The sequence below is a fragment of the Bos indicus genome, chromosome 5, assembly GCF_029378745.1.
Source record: "Bos indicus isolate NIAB-ARS_2022 breed Sahiwal x Tharparkar chromosome 5, NIAB-ARS_B.indTharparkar_mat_pri_1.0, whole genome shotgun sequence".
NCBI classification, from domain to species: Eukaryota; Metazoa; Chordata; class Mammalia; order Artiodactyla; family Bovidae; genus Bos; species Bos indicus.
The window spans coordinates 77718067-77738661 of NC_091764.1; the positions used below are offsets into that span (position 1 = coordinate 77718067).

Genomic DNA, 20595 nt, shown 5'->3' on the forward strand with positions numbered 1-20595 from the left:
TCTGAGGAGGCCTTACAGATAGCTGAGAAAAGAAGAGAAGCAAAAGGTAAAGGAGAAAAGGAAAGATATACCCATATGAATGCAGAGTTCCAAAGAATAGCAAGAAGAGATAAGAAAGCCTTCCTCAGTGGTCAGTGCAAAGAAATAGAGGAAAACAATAGAATGGGAAAGACTAGAGATCTCTTCAGGAAAATTAGAGATAATGAGTTGGTGATGGACAGGGAAGCCTGGCGTGCTGCAGTCATGGGGTCGCAAAGAACTGGACACGACTGAGTGACTGAACTGAACTGAAGGGAACATTTCATGCAAAGAAGGGCACAATGAAGGGCAGAAATGGTATGGACCTAATAGAAGCAGAAGATATTAAGAAGAGGTGGCAAGAATACACAGAACTATACAAAAAAGATATTCATGACCCAGATAACCACCATGGTGTGATCACTCACCTAGAGCCAGACATCCTGGAATGCAATGTCAAGTGGGCCTTAGAAAGCATCATATGAAGAAAGCTAGTGGAGGGGATGGAATTCCAGTTGAACTATTTCAAACCCTAAGATGAAAGTGCTGCACTTAATATGCGAGCAAATCTGGAAAACTCAGCACTGGCCACAGGACTGAAAAAGGTCAGTTTTCATTCCAATCCCAAAGAAGGGCAGTGCCAAAGAATGTTCAGAACACTGCCCAATTGCACTCATCTCACACGCTAGCAAAGAAATGCTCAAAATTCTCCAAACCAGGCTTCAATAGTATGTGAACCATGAACCTCCAGATGTTCAAGCTGGTTTTAGAAAAGGCAGAGGAACCAGAGATCAAATTGCCAACATCTGTTGGATCATAGAAAAAGCAACAGAATTCCAGAAAAACATCTAATTCTGCTTTATTGACTATGTCAAAGCCTTTGACTGTGTGGATCACAATAAATTCTGAAAGAGATGGGAATACCAGACCATCTTACCTGCCTCCTGAGAAATCTATATGCAGGTCAAGAAGCAACAGTTAGTACGGAACTGGAACAACAGACTGCTTCCAAATTGGGAAAGTTAGAATGGAACATGGAACAACAGACTGCTTCCAAATTGGGAAAGGAGTACATCAAGGCTGTATATTGTTACCCTGCTTATTTAACTTATATGCAGAGTGCCTCATGTGAAATGCTGGACTGGATGAAGCACAAGCTGGAATCAAGATTGCCGGGAGAAATATCAATAACCTCGGATATGCAGATGACACTACCCTTATGCCAGAAAGTGAAGAGATAAAGAGCCTCTTGATGAAAGTGAAAGAGGAGAGTGAAAAAGCTGGCTTAAAACTCAACATTCAGAAAATGAAGATCATGGCATCTGGTCTCATCACTTCATGGCAAATAGATGGAGAAACAATGGAAACAGTGACAGACTTTATTTTCTTGGGCTCCAAAATCACTGCAGGTGATGACTATAACCATAAAACTAAAAGATGCTTGCTCTTTGGAAGAAAAGCTATGACCAACCTAGACAGCATATAGAAAAGCAGAGACATTACTTTGCTGACAAAGGTCCATCTAGTCAAAGCTATGGTTTTTCCAAAAGTTGTGTATGGATGTGAGAGCTGGACTATAAAGAAAGCTGAGTGTCAAAGAACTGATGCTTTTGATCTGTGGTGTTGGAGAAGACTCTTGAGAGTGCCTTGGACTGCAAGGAGATCAAACCAGTCAATCCTAAAAGAAATGAGTCCTGAATATTCATTGGAAGGATTGATGCTGAAGCTGAAACTCCAATACTTTGGCCACCTGATGCAAAGAACTGACTCATTGGAAAAGACGGTGATTCTGGGAAAGATTGAAGGAAGGAGGAGAAGGGGCCGACAGAGGATGAGATCGTTGGATGGTATTACCGACTGGATAGACATGAGTTTGAGCAAGCTCTGGGAGCTGGTGATGGACAGGGAAGCTGGTGTGCTGCAGTCCGTGGGGTTGCAAAGAGTTGGACACAACTGAGTGACTAAACTGATTGACTAGCATTTATGGGCTGTGCTTCCCTGGTGGTTCAGGGTTAAAGAATCTGCCTGCCAATGCAGGAGATGCAGGTTTATTCCTGGGTCAGGAAGATCCCCTGGAGACGGAAATGGCAACCCACTCCCATATTCTTGCCTGGGAAATGCCATGGACAGAGGAGCCTGGTAGACTACAGTCCATGGGTCATAAGACTCAAATACAACTTAGCAACTAACCACCACTACCAGTAAAGCATTTATCCAGTATAAAACAGTACCATAATTTTTGAGAAATTGTTTTGAGAGGTAAAACGTAAGGATTTCCTGAGATTTATTCTTATATCACAACATTATAGTGTCAATACTGTCAAATGGGTAGTAATCTTAAGATACAGAATCAAAAATACATTAGTAAACAGTGCATCATACACACATCACAAAACAGTATCACACCCTGCATGACATGAAACAAAATCTCTTATACGCACATATTTAAATTTATGTGTGTTGGTATTTACATTTATATATGTACATGTATATGTAAGAATTTTTTGCTTTGCAGAAGAGAATGCAAATAGTTGGAGTTTTTCTTGAAAACAAATAATTTCAAATGACTTGTTAAGAATACAAAAAGTAGTTTCAACTGCTTCTAGCTTCAACTGCTGTGTTACAGCAGCTCTCCTAGTTGATCTAAACATATGTGTTCTGAAATACATACATGTTTTGCCTGCAGTAAGTAACACCAAGACAAGCTTAGAGATGTCATCACAGTATAATCTCAAAGTGTAAACTGACAGGCAGCTCATAGCTCTTTCAAAAAGAATAATATCAAAACACCAAAAAATATTTAAAAATTTTAGGGGAAATAGTCTAGGCTTCCAGTACCAAATAACTCCCACAAGGCTGTTCACACAGTGATCTCCCAGAGTGCCCCATCTGGAGCCAATACGATCCTGCTGTGCTTTGCTTCAGTACTTTAAGCGTGTCCCTAGACTCCGGCAACATGATAGCTGGGAACCCGAGCCATGGCTAAAGCCGCCCTCGGCTCTATCCCATTACTAATTCATCCCTGGGGCTGGGCCTGAGCTGTGCTGAGGAGCAGAGATGATGGCATTGCATCCTTGTAGGTACAGGCAGGCACTTTGCACACACGGATATTCAATGAGAGCTGTTTGCCTGCTGCCTGGACTGCAGTGAGTCTTAATGGCGCACACAGAAACCCTGGAGGAGCAACCATTTTTAAGTGCAGTTTTACTGAAGAAAGGCCTGAGTCTGCTTCTGTCTCTTTACAAATGTCTGATAATCCACTCCTGTCACAGACTGACAGGAGGTGCTATTTTCCTTCCAGCCGTTGGGACAGACCTCAGGAGAGTAGTTATCTCTCAGTGGGCAGCAACAGCAATGGCTATTTCAAGACCGCACTGCAATTTGAAAATGTTATTCTCCACAGAGTTAAAAAAGTCACCATGGAACTACTTCTCTGAACTATACTGGTCAGTAGGATTCCTGAATAATTCCCAACAGGCTGGTGTCACTGGAAGGGAGGGCTTAGTACCTCTAGCCAGACAGTTAAATTTGAGACCTTTTCAGGGTTACATGTTGTAATAAAGGGGCAGAAATTTTTCAACGATTTCAAGTCATTGTTATAAAACCCATTTAATATAAGCAAATATATCTTACTATCTAAACACATACTGCTCCCAACAGTTTCTTTTATTTTAATGCAGTTGAAACATTAAAAATAAAGCATTTTTTTTCCTCTTAGGATTTTGGAGTGCAAACAGATGTATGAAAGAAATGCACTGCTATTGTGATATTCTAGAACACCAATGGTAATCTTGCTTTTTACAATAATTTACCTTTCTTTGTAGGGTTCGAATTTTTTTTTTACCATAAACATTTATTAAAGGTGATACTTTCATTTTGAGATGTTCTTATCTCAGTGGAGAAGAGGGCTATATTATTCTTTTTGAAAATCTTAAAACAGTGGGTCCTTGAAATAGATACTACAATAAAAAAAATTCAGCTGAAATAGCCTACTAAAAGGTTGAATTTTAATCTCCATAGCTGGACAGCTGAAACCCTCCTTTTTGCATATCAATTAGATGGAGCTGCTCATCATTCTACCTTATGGTGTTACAATTCACAGATGGTTACTCCGGGGATGGATGCATTTCAGTAACAGTTTGAAATGCCCCTGGGTAATAAAGAGTGTAAATGATTGCTATGTCTGAAATAATGTGGACTGTTAGTGGCTGATAGGGTACAGCTGTGGACAAAGTTCACATTTGCTTTTAGGCCCTGTCTGCATTGTGAATTAAATAAATTAAAAAATATGTTGATTAACTGAAAAAATAACAACAAATTGTATTCAAGATACTTGATTTTAAGAAAACGACAACTTTTTTTTTGCATTGCATTTCAAGTAAGAAAAGCAAAAAGGTTAATTTTGCAGATGATCATTTCTCTGCCTAATTGCAGAAACAATACGGGGTAAAATGCCTGAATTAGGGGAAAGCCTTAAATGGGTTCATTTTAACTGGATGCAGAATAAAGCAAGAGGTTTATCCACAGTACAGATATTATTTAGTGTATGATTAAGTTGATTTACAGTACCAGGCTATGCTGAACTATATACAGGATATCAAATATGTTCCTTCTCTTAAGAAACTGAAAATCTGCTTTGATAGAAAAGAGTCATGCATACAAGACAAAACATAATAAAGTATTAGGTTACAAGCAGTACAGGTCATAAGACCCCAGGAATTTGAGGAGAGGAAAGGAGAATATGAGTGAGCTACATTCATTGGAAAAGCTTCGAGGAGAAGGTGGGTCTTGAGGGAAGTTAAAAAAGACCTACTTTTTTGAGACCAGCAAGGTCACGGAGTGAACACAAATGTGACAGACAAAGGAAACACTAGCTACTAAGAGTTCAGGGCTCACTTGCAGGAATAGTGAGCAGCTGTGAATGTCCGATTAAGAAACTTGACCTTGAGCTGGCAGACCTGAGGAGGCTGTTCGCAAAGGAAGGTTTTAAGTGGTATTTAAACAACAGATCTAACAATGGTGAGTAAGATAAACTGAAGTGGAGACCAGAGCAGTAATTCTTAACCCAGGGCACACAACAGAATTACCTAGGAACATTTCTACTCTAAATCTTGCCTTTATTTTTCAAGATCACTCCAGATATTGTGATTGTAATGGAGCTCAGAGTAATTCTTCAAGTAATTCTGTTATGATTCGTGTCTGAGCTACTTACTAAACCAGAAGTTTTTAAAAAAACAAAACAAATGCCCACCCCCCCCCAAAAAAAAAAAAACCCAACAACAACAAAACCCTCTTGGGAGAACACGGAAGACATTTCAATGAGAATATGTAGCCATGGCAACAGGAATGGAGAAGAAGGAATTATTCCTACAATCACTACATAGGAAAACTCAACTGGACTTGGTAATGGGACTCAAGGAAGGAAAGTTGCCAAAGATGAATGAGTTCACGGTATTAAGCAGAGGCAACTGGGAGAATTTCACTGGCATTGATAAAATTATGGGAATGTTACTAATTGAACGACATGAAGCCACAGAGTTGTCACTCAGTTGGCATCTGTGTCTAACAAAAAATGGTTAAATGAGAGGTAAAGCCTAGAAATGTGCCTCCTTAATACCAAGATGTTGGAAAAACTCATGAAAAAGAGTAAAAATGAAGAGCAGAGGCCAAGGACTAACTTGGGTCCCTATTCACAGAGGGGAGAGATAAAGAGCATTTGGGGAAATTTGGAGGAAGAGACTTAAAATGAGAATGAGGGAAAAGAATGTCATAGAAGCTTAGAGATGAAGGAAATAATTTAAAAGTGTTATGTCCAGAACACTCAACACTGAAAAAACAATATTCCTGACTTTAAGATAAGGTCCGTGATGAACTTGGGGATTTTACCAAAAAATCTTAGAGTAGGTTAAGTTTTGATTCATGTTTCTGATTTTAAGCACTAGGAATCTGGTAAGTCTTAACTGATTTAAGGTTTTGAATTTCCTCTCCTGTCAGGTGGGCTTTGTGGACTGACTTCTTCAGAGCAGTTTTACTATGAAGCTTCTCGAATGAACTGAAGAATCTGCTCTCAGACCCAGGTGTCAGATGACCACTCAAATCTAACCAGATATATAGCTGTGCATTTCTTTGATGATATTACTACTATATGAAGTAGGTTTGATTTCTTTAAAAAAAAAAAAAATAAAGAAATAAAAGATTAGCATATATGCTTGTTTATATCCTTAAACGGGAGAAATAACTCCTTAAACAGGAGAACTTATTCTCACTTTGCTCATATTTCTGTTTTCTCAGGACTGGGTCCCAGAAGCCATGTTTGCACACACAAATCTCCCTGGTTATAAATGGACCAACTGCTTATCCCAGGTGGGCCAACCCATTTCTCTCTCACTGGCAGGTGCAATTGGGATTTGCACCAGCCTCTGCCAACTGCTTAAACTAAAGACATATAGTCTCAGGAACTGTGGAGCATCCACTTTCCACCATGGAAAGTGAAAGTTAAAGTTAGTCACTCAGTCATCTCCGACTTTTTGTGACCCCATGGACTGTAGCCCCACCAGGCTCCTCTGTCCATGGAATTCTCCAGGCAAGAATTCTGGAGTGGGTTGCCATTTCCTTCTCCAGGGGATCTTCCCAACCCAGGGATCAAACCCAGGTCACCCACATTGTGAAAGACTATTTACTGACTGAGCCACCAGGGAAGCCTTGGAGAAGCCTTCCACCATGAAGAAAACGGCAAACCCGAGGCAGGAAAAGAGAGGCAGAGTTGGGGACACCCTTCAGCGTGAGTCCACTCAGATATTCACTGTGACTCACCTGCTCTCAGGGTCTGCTCCTCTTCCTTCTACAGCCTCTGATTCCACAGCTGGCACTTCTGTTCCTCCCTGTCTCACAAATTTCCAGGAGGAGAATCTGCTAAAGCTTGGTTAGTCATCACCCAACACATAGTAACCACAATGTACAGTTAAAAGCCTAAGGATACCTGGAAATATGACCATCACAAAGCTGACAAACCTAGACAGTGTATTAGAAATCAGAGATATCATGTTGCTGACCAAGGTCTGTATAGTCAAAGCTATGATTTTTCCAGTATTCATGTACGGATGTGATAGTTGAACCATAAAGAAGGATGAGTGCCAAAGAATTGATGCTTTCAAATTGTAGTGCTTTAGAGTCCCTTGGACTGCAAGATCAAAGCAGTCAACCCTAAAGGAAATCAACCCTGAATATTCACTGGGACTGTTGACCTGATGCTAAGAGCCGACTCATTAGAGAAGACCCTGATGCTGGGAAATACTGAAGGCAGGAGGAGATGGGGATGACTGAGGATGAAATGGTTGGATGGCATCATCAGTTCAATAAACATGAGTTTGAACAAGCTCCGGGAGATAGTAGACAGAGGATCCTAGCATGCTGCAGTCCACGGGGTTGGAAAGAGTTGGATACAACTTAGCAACTGAACAACAACACACTGTTACATGCTCTGAGCAGAAAGTCCCAGTCACATAAATCTCAGTATTCTTTTACATCAAGGAAATTTTATATCTTTAAGCAACTGTGTCTGCTCCATTTTTCTCACAATGCCACCACCATCTGTTTTGATGCCTACAGTAAAGACACAAGCCAGCGGACCCTACATTTTTGGGGAATATTTGCTGAAGTACAAAAGATTTATCATAATTGCTGAGAAGCACAGTGCAGTTTATATGAAGATTACAAGAGCTATAATGAAAATGACAGGGAAATGCTCAGAAAAAAGAGTCACAGAATTTATTTGAGTCTTGTCTGCCTCCTTCCCTATGGAAAGGGCTCTCCTCTTCAGACTACTGTCTCTAAACAATAGCCAGCATAGTCTTATCTATTTCATAAGATACGAGAAAACCTCTTCTCTGGTGGGATATCAGACTATCATATACTCAGTACCCACCATGGACCCAACCAAGGCTTCTGTATCAGGCTGTGCAGACTTGCATTGCATAACATCTGGGGTAGCATTTCTGTCACTACTCTGCAAAGCTGTACAACACAGTAGCCCTGGAAATTATATGTCTATAGCATGGGAAAGCAAAAACAGGAATTCAGAGATGTTAACAAGCACTACATGGGTGCAGCTAAAGATAAGCATCTTCCTGGGTGTCCTTTCAGATCATCATTCTCTCTGTTCAGCCCCAAAGCCCAGTTCTTCTAATTCCTATCTTTATCCACATGCCTTTCTAAAACTGAGTGGGCAACTCGTAGGATCGTCCTGTTTGTACACAGCAAACCAAGCTAAATTCTCCAGGTCAAGAAGAAAATACATGCATTTTCTCTTCTTTCTTTTGACAAAACTTTCAGACAGACCAAAATACTAAGGACTACTGCAGAATCTCAAACTGGTTACTCACATGTCTTAAGATCAAGTGACCAGTATTCTCCCAAGTCAGACAGGGTCGATGTTTTGCCTTTATTCTTATTTTGCATCTTTTTAATTCTGACATTAGTTTTTTTCTTGGTTCACCTAAATCATCTAAAGCCCCAACTTTATTGTTCTACATTTCAGATGATTTTCTGGCAGTACTTCTCTGACAAAGCACACAAATTTAGCAACATAAAACAATATGTATTTCTTGACTTCAGAAAAAAATGGTTTGTTGTGTAACACATATCAGTTCAGTTCAGTTCAGTCATGTCCAACTCTTTGTGACCCCATGAATCACAGCACACCAGGCCTCCCTGTCCATCACCATCTCCCGGAGTTCACTCAGACTCACGTCCATTGAGTCAGTGATGCCATCCAGTCATCTCATCCTCTGTCGTCCCCTTCTCCTCCTGCCCCCAATCCCTCCCAGCATCAGAGTCTTTTCCAATGAGTCAACTCTTCGCATGAGGTGGCCAAAGGACTGGAGTTTCAGCCTCAGCATCAGTCCTTCCAAAGAAATTCCAGGACTGATCTCCTTCAGAATGGACTGGTTGGATCTCCTTGCAGTCCAAGGGACTCTCAAGAGTCTTCTCCAACACCACAGTTCAAAAGCATCAATTCTTCAGCGCTCAGCTTTCTTCAACAGTCCAACTCTCACATCCATACATGACCACTGGAAAAACCATAGCCTTGACTAGACAGACCTTTGTTGGCAAAGTAATGTCTCTGCTTTTCAATATGCTATCTAGGTTGGTCATAACTTTTCTTCCAAGAAGTAAGCCTCTTTTAATTTCATGGCTGCAGTCACCATCTGCAGTGATTTTGGAGCCTAAAAAAATAAAGTCTGACACTGTTTCCCCATTTATTTCCCATGACGTGATGGCACCAGATGCCATGATATTCATTTTCTGAATGTTGAGCTTTAAGCCAACTTTTTCACTCTCCACTTTCACTTTAAGGCAGACTGGATTATTAAGTAATGTGGCTTATGCAACTTATTACAAAGCTACATGCATTATTAAATAATGTCAATATACAAGAACATATAGCTGTATAAATGCTGTCATTCATAAGAAACCAGCCCATCACCACAGAGAAAATCTTTATTGATGACCAACACTGACTCCAATACTACCCAGGATCTATACTTAATACATGTTTAGGAGCATCATTCAAAGGATGATTCAGAAGACCTATTCAGAGATCCATGCTATAGAAATGGCCTAGCTCATGCAATTTAGCACAAGGAGACACAATGCAATATGGGAACAATTATGACATTTACAACTGATCAGTCATTCAGGTAATATCTGTTTCACATTTTTACTATTACAGAATTAAGTCTTACTATATTAAATTTTATCATTTTTAGAAAAATAACTAACATGTAATTGCCCAGTGGAAGGCCTTATGGTGAAATGGAGGAATCTCTTCAGGAAAGTGCCTACCTGCCTGCAGGCCTAGAGATCTTAACAAGGAGCATAACTTGATGAATCTGATGATCTAGGTCATGAGTCGTGGATGAGGAAACTATCCCTTTCCAGACTCATTCAGGCTCGTGATAGTCTGGCACATGAATTAAACCCACAGGAGATTGATGCAAAAAACCAGAACAGACAAAATTTTTTTTGGCCTTGTGGCATGTGGGATCTTAGTACCCCAACCAGGGATTGGGCACAATGCCCCCTGCATTGGAAGCATGAAGGCTTAACCACTGGACCACCAGGGAAGTTCTTAGACATTTATTTTACAGTAAAACTTAGAGAACTGCCAAGAGGCCAGGGAAAGACATCAGTAGAAAAATCACATTTTCTCTTCAAAGGCAAGCTCTCCAGAAACGAATTAACCAAGTATGCAAGTTGGAAGATCATGGATGAAGAGTCAACATGAGATCTGCCTGCTTTAAATGTAATTGCATCAGACCCTAACAACCCAGTACACCTGTCTCCACAGCACAGGTCTCTTAGGAGAACTGACCACTACAGGTCCATGCAGGGTACCCACCCCTGCTCAGATCTTGGATGGACATGGCAAACAACTGCTTCCAGATCCTTCTGGTTCTTTGCTTATTTTTTAAAACAAAGCTACCTTGGATTGCTGCAGTCTTGTACAGATATCACTTTTTCTTAAGATTGTAGTCAAAGCTTGCTGGCCATGCTGTCTCTCTCAGGTTTTTCCTTCTCTGGCCCTTTAAGTGGTTTTTTCAATTTGCACAATCATTAACAGCTGCTGTCAAAAGTTGCTTTTTTTTCAATTTGCACATTGTATCCTTTATTTACATATTTACATATAAAAATTAGTAAAACTTAAAACCAAATGTGACTTGTATAGAAATCTTTTAATTTGATTTATTTTTACACATTAAATAGTGAAACTATACAAATGGTTTTTCACAGCAGATTACACATGGGTCCATTTAGACTTGCTCTCAAAGTGCTGCCGATACTTAAGTGCTGCCTGAGATGGCAGCTGTTAATCACAGAGCCAGTTATTCACTGCCCACATTCGCTAAGCCATTGTGCATTTATGTTTCAAGAAAACTTGAAAAAGCTTTAAAAATTATCACCATGGAAACTATAAAGATAGTAGCCTTGAAGCAGACGTTAAAAAGCAAAACAAAAGAAATAAACTGAGTGAGCAGTGAACAATTAACTTGAATGATTTTAATCACAAATCATTTAAATAGCACAGAAATTCTCCTTGGTAAATCTTAACTACCAAGAAATAGGAAGTTTAGCTGTCTAATAGGTAATCAAATATCCAAAATGGTGGCCAGGGGGAAAAAAATCATCACCCAATTGCCCTTTTAGTAAAATGAGAGCTGAGTTTCAGAATTCAGAATTCTGCTCATGTTCCTGTGAACCTCCAATCCAGCTGCTTTCTAGCTCTGATATTTCCTGGCCTCTCTCAGCTTTGGTTTTTCTCATGAAACATTTGAAGTGTTTTCTCTTGAAACACTTCCCACGTTGGTTTCCATTCACCACTCCCACCTGGTCCTTCTCACAGCTCTCCTTTCCCTGCATCCTCTTCCTCCACCAGCTCTGAGGACGGTGAGTCTTGGGGGTCTTTCATCTCACTCACTCCATGACTCCAAGAATGACTTATATGCAATAATTTGACATCATATATTGCACAATCAGAGCAAGATACGTAATGGCTCCTTATTAATTTTCTTGCTTTTCCATTTGGTGAGATTCAGAAGTGTATTTGCACTAGCCTGTTCGGTACTGTTTAGTACCTTCACTCGAATGTCTTATAATTCCTTAAACTCCATGTATTCAAAACATTTTTTTCTTAGTCTCAAATCTTTCCTCCTATGTTTTCTACTTCAGTTGATGATCTCTTCATCTCCTGCTTTCCCAAGGTGAAAATCTGGAAGCCAACGTGGCTGTGATGCACTACTGGCCAATATGTAAGAGTGACTAAATAAACAGCAGTTGTTAGTAAAAATGTCCTAGCTGGTTGATGAATAAGCCTGACATATAACTGTTAACTTATACATACGGTATAATTAGGAAGAAGATTGAAAAAGAAGAATGAATGGGTTATGAGAGAGCCTTTACTTCTGTGTATGTCATTTGTAATTATAAACATGGAAAGCTGATTAATTCCATTTTTCCTACTCTAAGTGCTAGGAAGACAGAACTCACCCCTATTTTGCTCATCTTTGTGTGGCTAGCACCTATACAGTGTTTCACATATAGTAGGTACTTAGTAAACTCCTGCTGGGATACATAATTGCTAACACAATTAGGTGAAAACACAATAAGGTGAAAACACAATTGATCTCTACTTTCACTTGTCAAAGTAGATAAAAGTAGGCTTACAGAATGCCAATATATAATATCAGTCTAATGCCACCACAAAAAAGGAAAGATGTCTAGTGGGACAAATAAAACTGTCTCAGCATATCTGCTGAGTCTTCAGTTCATCATTTGACCAGAAATTTCTCTATTTCACTAGCTCAAAGACTCAAATTGTGACAGTGATCTTCACTTCAGCAAAACTGAACTGGCTTTGAGGGTCATTTCAAAGATTAAACAGGTCTAAACGTCTCTGTTATCAGATTTCCTGGACATCAATAGATCAGGAAGGTATGACACAAGCAAAATATCTAATCAAAATCTTTGAACTTGTGGAAAAATAAAAAGAACTAAGAGAAAGAAGCTTCTTTGAAAGCATTCCACCCAAATACCCACTGGAGGAGGAACTGGCTCCCTGTTCTCTATGTCCAAAGCTGACAACTCAGACTGGGGGAAGGTAAATATTACATGAATAATTTATGTACAAGGATGAGCATGTCTGTAAGTGAATTCTCATAATGTATAAATATGCAGAAAATAGAAATCTGCTGTCTTCTAGCACTTTCGTCACTCAGAAATAATATTCATCTAGCCTTAAAACAACCAAATGAAAAAACTCCCTCTCTGTAACACATCAAATCTAACTGAACATCAAAGTTTATCAAGCTGGCCCTTCAAGATCAGTTCAAAAACTGTTTTCTCTGTGTAAAATTACTGGTTCTCTGTGCTCCCAACACATTCTTCACATTATAGTATATTATAAGAGTGTATTATAATTATTTTAGCATCTCCCGCCTCTTCTCCTCTTCTCAGATACAGTTCAGTTCAGTCGCTCAGTCATGTCTGACTCTTTGTGACCCCATGAACTGCAGCATGCCAGGCCTCCCAGTCCATCCCAGAGTCCACCCAAACCCATTGAGTCGGAGATGCCATCCAACCATCTCATCCTCTGTCCCCTTCTCCTCCTGCCCTCAATCTTTCCCAGCATCAGGCTCTTTTCAAATGAGTCAGCTCTTCGCATCAGGTGGCCAAAGTACAGGAGTTTCAGCTTCAACATCAGTCCTACCAATGAACTCCCAGGACTGATCTCCTTTAGGAGCTACTTAAAGATGTTCAGGATCTCCTATGTAATAATATGGTGTCTGGTAATTTAATTGGTAACCCCTAAATAGTCAAAAGAAGGAAAAAATGGGATTTAGGAATATAGATAAAAGATTTTATAAGGTCTGTATGGTCAAAGCTATTGTTTTTCCAGTAGTCATGTATGCATATGAGAGCTAGACCATAAAGAAGGCTGAGCCCCAAAGAATTGATGTTTTCAAACTGTCATGCTGGAGAAGACTCTTAAGAGGCCCTTGGACTACAAGATCAAACCAGTCAATCCTAAAGGAAATCAACCCTGAATATTCATTGGAAGGACTAATACTGAAGCTGAACCTCCAATACTCTGGCCACCTGATACGAAGAGCTGACTTACTGGAAAAGACCCTGGATGCTGGGAAAGATTGAAGGCAAAAGAAGAAGGGGAGAGCAGAGGATGAACTGGTTAGATAGCATCAATGACTCAATGGACATAAATCTGAGCAAACTCTGGGAGATAGTGAAGGACAGTGGAGCCTAGCATGCTGCCGTCCATGAAGTCAAAAAGAGTTGGATACGACTTAGTGAATGAACAACAACAAACAGATTTTGACAGCACAGATGAATTCTTTCATTCCTCCTACTTCACCTCTCCATGACTTTTTTCTCTACCACTTTTTGTCATATCCATGATCGTTAACATGTGTTAAGAGCATTCCTCATATTTCAATAATGTGTAGCTGTGGGCACTGAATGGATGTACTTAGTATCAAGACTTCTTTACTTTCTTGTTCCTCTCTTACTCAGCCCCTTAGCAAAAGCAAAGACCAAAAGGTATGAGTCCAAAACAAAGTGCTAAGATATGCAGAGATAATTCATGCATGTGCTCAGTCATTCAGTAGTGTCCGACCCTTTGTGACCCTATGGCCTATAGCCCAACAGGTTCCTCTGTCCATGGAATTCTCCAGGCAAGAATACCAGAGTGGGTTTCCATTTCCTTCTCCAAATACATGCATAGTGGTACTGATGAAAACACTGACAAGAATTAAGGAATACTGCTTTCAAAAACACTTAGATCTCCCTCAACATCTATGTGTATCACTCAACCACCAGGAGACAATCAACTCTTTTCCTGATAAGAGACAATTTCATTTGCCCCCTCCTATAGCAATGCAATTGGCATCTGTCCATAAAAGTAAATGGATGGTTGCTGTTGTTTTAGTTGCTAAGTCATGTCCAATGCTTTTGCTTCCCCATGATTCACAGCCCACCAGGTTCCTCTGTCTACGGAATTTCCCAGGCAAGTATACTGGAATGGGTTGCCATTTCCTTCTCCATGGATCTTCTCGACTCAGGGATTGAACCCGAGGCTCCTCACTGGCAGGTGGAGTCTTTACCACTGAGTCATGGGGAAAGCCCAGGAGCATGGTATCTGAATACAAAAGAGAAGGACTCTGAGCTCTGGGATGGCTGATTATGCAGCTTGGCCTCTCTTGCAGGAGAATGGGGAGGGGTGTCAGAAATGTGAAGGAGACAACATGATTCTGCGTAATTTGGATTAATATTTGAATCTTAATGAAGGAAATAAACACCTAAACGTGCTGTATAAAAGATTTTAGTACATGAGAGATTTTTTTGACATTGTTATGCAAGTAGACAGTAAATTAACCTGCTTTGATTAATGAAAGCAATTACTAAATGCTGTTAGCCTAAATGGATTCATTTTTCTATATAACATCTCTGGGTGATTTGTCAAGTGGCCCAGATATAGCTAGAGGCTATATCTGACAAAATATTTCTTGTATCTAAGAAATTATAATTTGCTGATTTAAACCATAATATTTGGCATTCACCCCAAGGACTAGGGGAGAAGGCGATGGCAACCTACTCCAATACTCTTGCCCAGAGAATCCCATGGACGGCGGAGCCTGGTGGGCTGCCATCTATGGGGTCACACAAGAGTCGGACACGACTGAGCAACTTCACTTTCACTTTTCACTTGAATGCATTGGAGAAGGAACTGGCAACCCACTCCAGTATTCTTGCCTGGAGAATCCCAGGGACGGAGGAGCCTGGTGGGCTGCCGTCTATGGGGTCACACAGAGTCAGACACAACTGATGTGACTTAGCAGCAGCAGCAGCCCAGGACTAGAATTCAGAATATATATAAAGAACTCCTATATCTTTAAAAAAAAAAAAAAGACAGATAACCTAATATTTCAAATGGCTAAAGAGTTAAATAGGCATTTCATAAAACAGGAAATTCAAAATTATGCATTACCTGGGGTGGAGGAATTGCAATGGAGGAGGGGCACAAAGGGAGATTCTGGGATGCTCACATACTCTATTTCCTGTATTCTATTCAGTCACCTGGGTGATGACTACATGAATAGTGGCTTTATATTATTTACTAGACTATACATTTGTGTTTGTGTACTTTTCCTGTACATATAGCATATTTCACAGTTTAAGATGTTTTTTATATGCAGAGTACATCATGAGAAACGCTGGGCTGGAAGAAGCACAAGATGGAATCAAGAGTGCTGGGAGAAATATCAATAACCTCAGATATGCAGATGACACCACCCTTATGGCAGAAAGTGAAGAGGAACTAAAAAGCCTCTTGATGAAGGTGAAAGAGGAGAGTGAAAAAGTTGGCTTAAAGCTCAACATTCAGAAAACTAAGATCATGGCATCTGGTCCCATCACTTCATGGCAAATAGATGGATAAACAGTGGAAACAGTGGCTGACTTTATTTTTGGGGGCTCCAAAATCACTGCAGATGGTGATTGAAGCCATGAAATTAAAAGACGCTTATTCCTTGGAAGGAAAGTTATGACCAACCTAGATAGCATATTCAAAAGCAGAGACATTACTTTGCCAACAAAGGTCCATCTAGTCAAGGCTATGGTTTCTCAAGTGGTCATGTATGGATGTGAGAGTTGGACTGTGAAGAAAGCTGAGCACTGAAGAATTGACGCTTTTGAACTGTAGTGTTGGAGAAGACTCTTGAGAGTCCCTTGGACTGCAAGGAGATCCAACCAGTCCATTCTAAAGGAGATCAGTCCTGGGTGTTCACTGGAAGGACTGATGCTAAAGCTGAAACTCCAATTCTTTGGCCACCTCATGCGAAGAGTTGACTCACTGGAAAAGACTCTGATGCTGGGAGGGATTGAGGGCAGGAGGAGAAGGGGACGACAGAGGATGAGATGGCTGGATGGCATCACTGACTCGATGGACATGAGTCTGGGTGAACTCCGGGAGTTGGTGATGGACAGGGAGGCCTGGCGTGCTGCGATTCATGGGATCGAAAAGAGTCGAACACGACTGAGCAACTGAACTGAATTGAACTGATGCAGACATATACGACTAGTTCTGGAAACTAGATGGGAGGAGACAAATGACAAAAAAATATAGTCAAGAGATAATAACAGCCACAAAAAAACAGAAAGCGGGATAAGGGGCATGGGTAGAACTGAGAGAACTATTTATAGTCAGAGAATCAGTCTCTGCAGTGGTTTCACAGAGTGCTGCTGTGGACATAGCAAAGGCAATCCAAATAGAATTCACTATAAAATTTCAAATTGTTTAGGATTTCACAAGGTCCACAAAAGATGCAGGATTTCCTAAAACCCACAAAATATGGCTCCAGTAACACCCCAAGTCCCTGATAGATAAGAGTTTTGCAGACTTAGACTGTTCATAATTGAAGAAAAGAAAATAAGAAAGCCTGTTTATATTTTGGACGCTTCATAAGAAAATAATTTTAATGATTTAAGTATTTTTTTAACCCTGGAAAGTTAATGAAGTCCTCAAATTTAGTTTGGGATCTATTTAAAGAAATGCTTGTAGAGTCATATGTGAAGTGAATTCTGTTGCAATGTGCTTTTTTGTAGAGGAAAAAATGCCATAGGTAACAATAAACCATTTTCAGTTTGAAAATTGGTTTACTTTTATTTTTCCAACATATTTCCACATACATATGCATAGTTTCACATGTATATATATGTATATTTTTTAATAAAGAATTTTAATTTTTTTCTTGACTATCCACTATGAAATGTTGGTCCTAATTTTTAAGTAAATTATTTTGCTTTGACTTTTTGTGCTTATCAGTTGTTCTCAGATAACAGAGATTCCCAAAATGAATTAAACTTTAAGCCCCCACATCCATACCTTTTTGCTTATTATATTAGACTGAGCTATGTGGGATTACGTATCCTATAATTTTGGATCTATAAAAATGGAAATTTCATACAATTCATCCCTCCTGCACAGGTCTTGCCCAGTGATGCCTGAAGAGTTGACATTATGCAGAGAAAAGTAAAGAGACTTTTATGGTTTTTATTATGACTTTTCCTTTCTATTAAGGAGATAGGAATAATAGGAGAAAGGAATAGGAGAAAGGAATCCATTATCTCCTCTTTTGTTCAGCAAAATGGAAAACATTGATAAAATTTATACCTTTTAAGAAATGAGACCATGAGACCATGAAGATTTAGGTCTTCATTTAATAAACATTAGTTGACCACCTTCTGTGCCCTAGGCCCTAAGGAGACACAAAACAAGTAAGGCAAGGCTGCTGACTCATGAAATTCACAAAAGAATGGGGAATAAAAAAGGTAAGGAAACCAACATGTAGAGGATAGTGTGGTATGTGCTATACAAAAGTTTGTCCAAAGGAAGGGACTCCACACCGAAGTTCTTATTGGGCATTAGAAATACAGGCTACTGTTCTGAGACATCTTTTCATACATGTTTAACCTAACAAAAACACAACAAATTGGCCAAAAGCAGATAAAATAAAAGGGCAAAAATAAATCAAAAATATAAATTCTGAATAAGTCACAAAGAAGATAGCAAGGTCTTGAATAATTCTATTGTCTTAAATTTTAAGTGGGTATCAGAAAACATGTGTAAGATCTAAACGCTGTCCTGTTTGAACTGTAAATCTTCACTTTAAAACGGCAGATGGAGCACCTTCTGTTCACAGAAGGAGAGCCAAGGGCTCAGAAAAAGTAATTACTTGTCAGGGCAAAGAAACAAAACAGAGAACCCTAGTTCTGAACTTTCATACCCTCAGAAGGTAACAGATTTTCACAGAATTATAAGGTACGTAGTGTTACCCAACACATTTTCCTTTCTGAGTCAAGGAAACAAGTACGTTCTAAGGAAGATTTCAACTACAATGAAAAATTAAGTTTTCAGTCATTGAATTTAAGTCACCACATTTCCTCTGGTATATATCACTCTGTTAATGCAATTATTAATGTCTTTTTTTTTTCAGTTCTGCTTTCTCAAATGCAAAACTGCTACTCTTAAATATATAACCCCATGAGAATGAGGATACACATATAAAATTTTATTTTTCCAACAAATTAAAACCCAACATTTTGCTTCTTATTTGAGGATCTAGTTCTTATAAACATTTAATCAAATAATCTGCTTAGAAAATAAGTCCTCTCAAACTATATGGCACTTCTTTCAGTGGAAGCATTGACATGCAGTTTGATAAGACAAAGGACACACCCCCAAAACAATCTAACAGAAGACAAATTTAAAATGGTAAGCAACATGAAAAAAATTGTTCAACTTTATTAATACCGTAAAAATTCAAAATAGCGTGACATTCTATGTTTCACCTACCCAATAAGTAAGAATTTTTGGCAAAGAAGGCAGTAGATTTCTATTTCTTATGTGACAGGTCAGTAACACTTGTAACTGCAAATAAATTCCAGCATTTTTTATAACCTACATTTCTAATCATATGTTTGTTCCTACTGATACATCCTTAGGGCAAAGCAGGCTCCCAAAGGTCAGCCCTGCGAAGACTTCCGCAAGAAATGAAAGTGCCATAAAATGCTTCCTGAAAAACTGAAGTCCATTTTTTACTTGATTTACCAGACATTTTAAGATAAGATTATGCATCTTACCAGTGAACTAATACTGTTTCTACCTTCAACTTAAATATCCAAACTTTATATTATTATTCTTGGAGCTGGCTTGTATTCAGCCATGTAGTCAGAATTGTGTGCTTATGAATGCAGTGATAGGTTCTCATAAAGGAGTAAAAGCATTACATCATAACATATTTACTGAAGAATTCTCCCCCTGTGTCTCCCCATCTGAGCACTTGAGTCTATTCTTTCTCACTGAATGATTCAGTCAAAAAAGACTATCGACAAGGATGCATAGCAAAAGTAGAGGCAGTGATAGAATAATGGCCTGGAGATTGCAATGGGGGTTGAGGGGAGACTATGCCATTGGCTCTGGAGTCTTAGATTTGTAGGATATGCGAGAAAACGAGCACTATCTTCTACAGGGCGCAGCAGGGACAGATAAGTAAACCCAGTTGAGGTGATGGAAAGAATGTTCTGGGAGGAGATTAAGACACAAGAATGTTTTCTTACCATGGAGAAGGGTAGCAAACAGGTAAGTAGAAAGTTTGGCAGGATATGGGTGAGAGGGTAAGAAAATGGATGAGAGGAAGGAGGCTTGCTTAGGGGAGAGAACACAAGGCTTTATGAAGATAAGAATAAGAGAAAAGATGAATAAAGGGTATTCAAATCCAAGTATAACCATTTTATTTATAGCCTTTCTTTTATTAGCCCACAGTGAGAGGTTAATAAGGATATTATGTTCTTGACTTTTAGGCATTTTTAAAAAATTTTACATTTTTATAAAAATTTCTCTGCCATAAAAAAACCATTTTTGCCAGAGCAGGAAGGAAGCCAGTGAACCAAGTTACTCGCTGGGAACATAACTATAAACATTTCGGACTGTTTTGAACATGAGAAACAGAAAAGCTTTTATTTATTTTCAGAATCTCAAGAAAGAATTCATCCTCCATTTATTTTCAGGGAGATGTGGTGCTTCTTGGAAGAAGCCCCGAGGATCCTGCTGTTAAATCAAGACCTGTGCAGGGAAAAAAATTATCCACTCCACAGTAACATGGCATGTAACACAAAGGCAGTGGTACTTATCCAGCAGGGAGAGAACCCCTTCAATACTGGGACCCCACCAGCTGACTTAATTACAACGCAGCAAGGCGATCCACTACAAAGACAGTGCAACCCAAAGGAGACCACTGAGATCCACCCGAGGTGCAGGGACAGATGGTTCCTTTGCTTCTTGTTTAGTATGAGACCTTCTAGAAAAATCTGAAAATGGATACATGCCAACAAGCTTTCAACTACCAGTATTTTTTTTAAGCCTACCATATGCTACTATAAAAATAATCCATAACTTGAGAGTCAGTCAGCAAGGATTTACTGAGCTGGGACTGTGTATAAGGGATA

General features: G+C 39.4%; 1 protein-coding gene across 3 annotated transcripts in view; it reads right to left on the minus strand.

Moving 5' to 3' along the window:
- The window catches only part of BICD1 (BICD cargo adaptor 1), a 251591-nt gene that overhangs the window by 208408 nt on the left and 22588 nt on the right, over window positions 1-20595 (minus strand). The gene's annotated exons all lie outside the window — the stretch shown is intronic.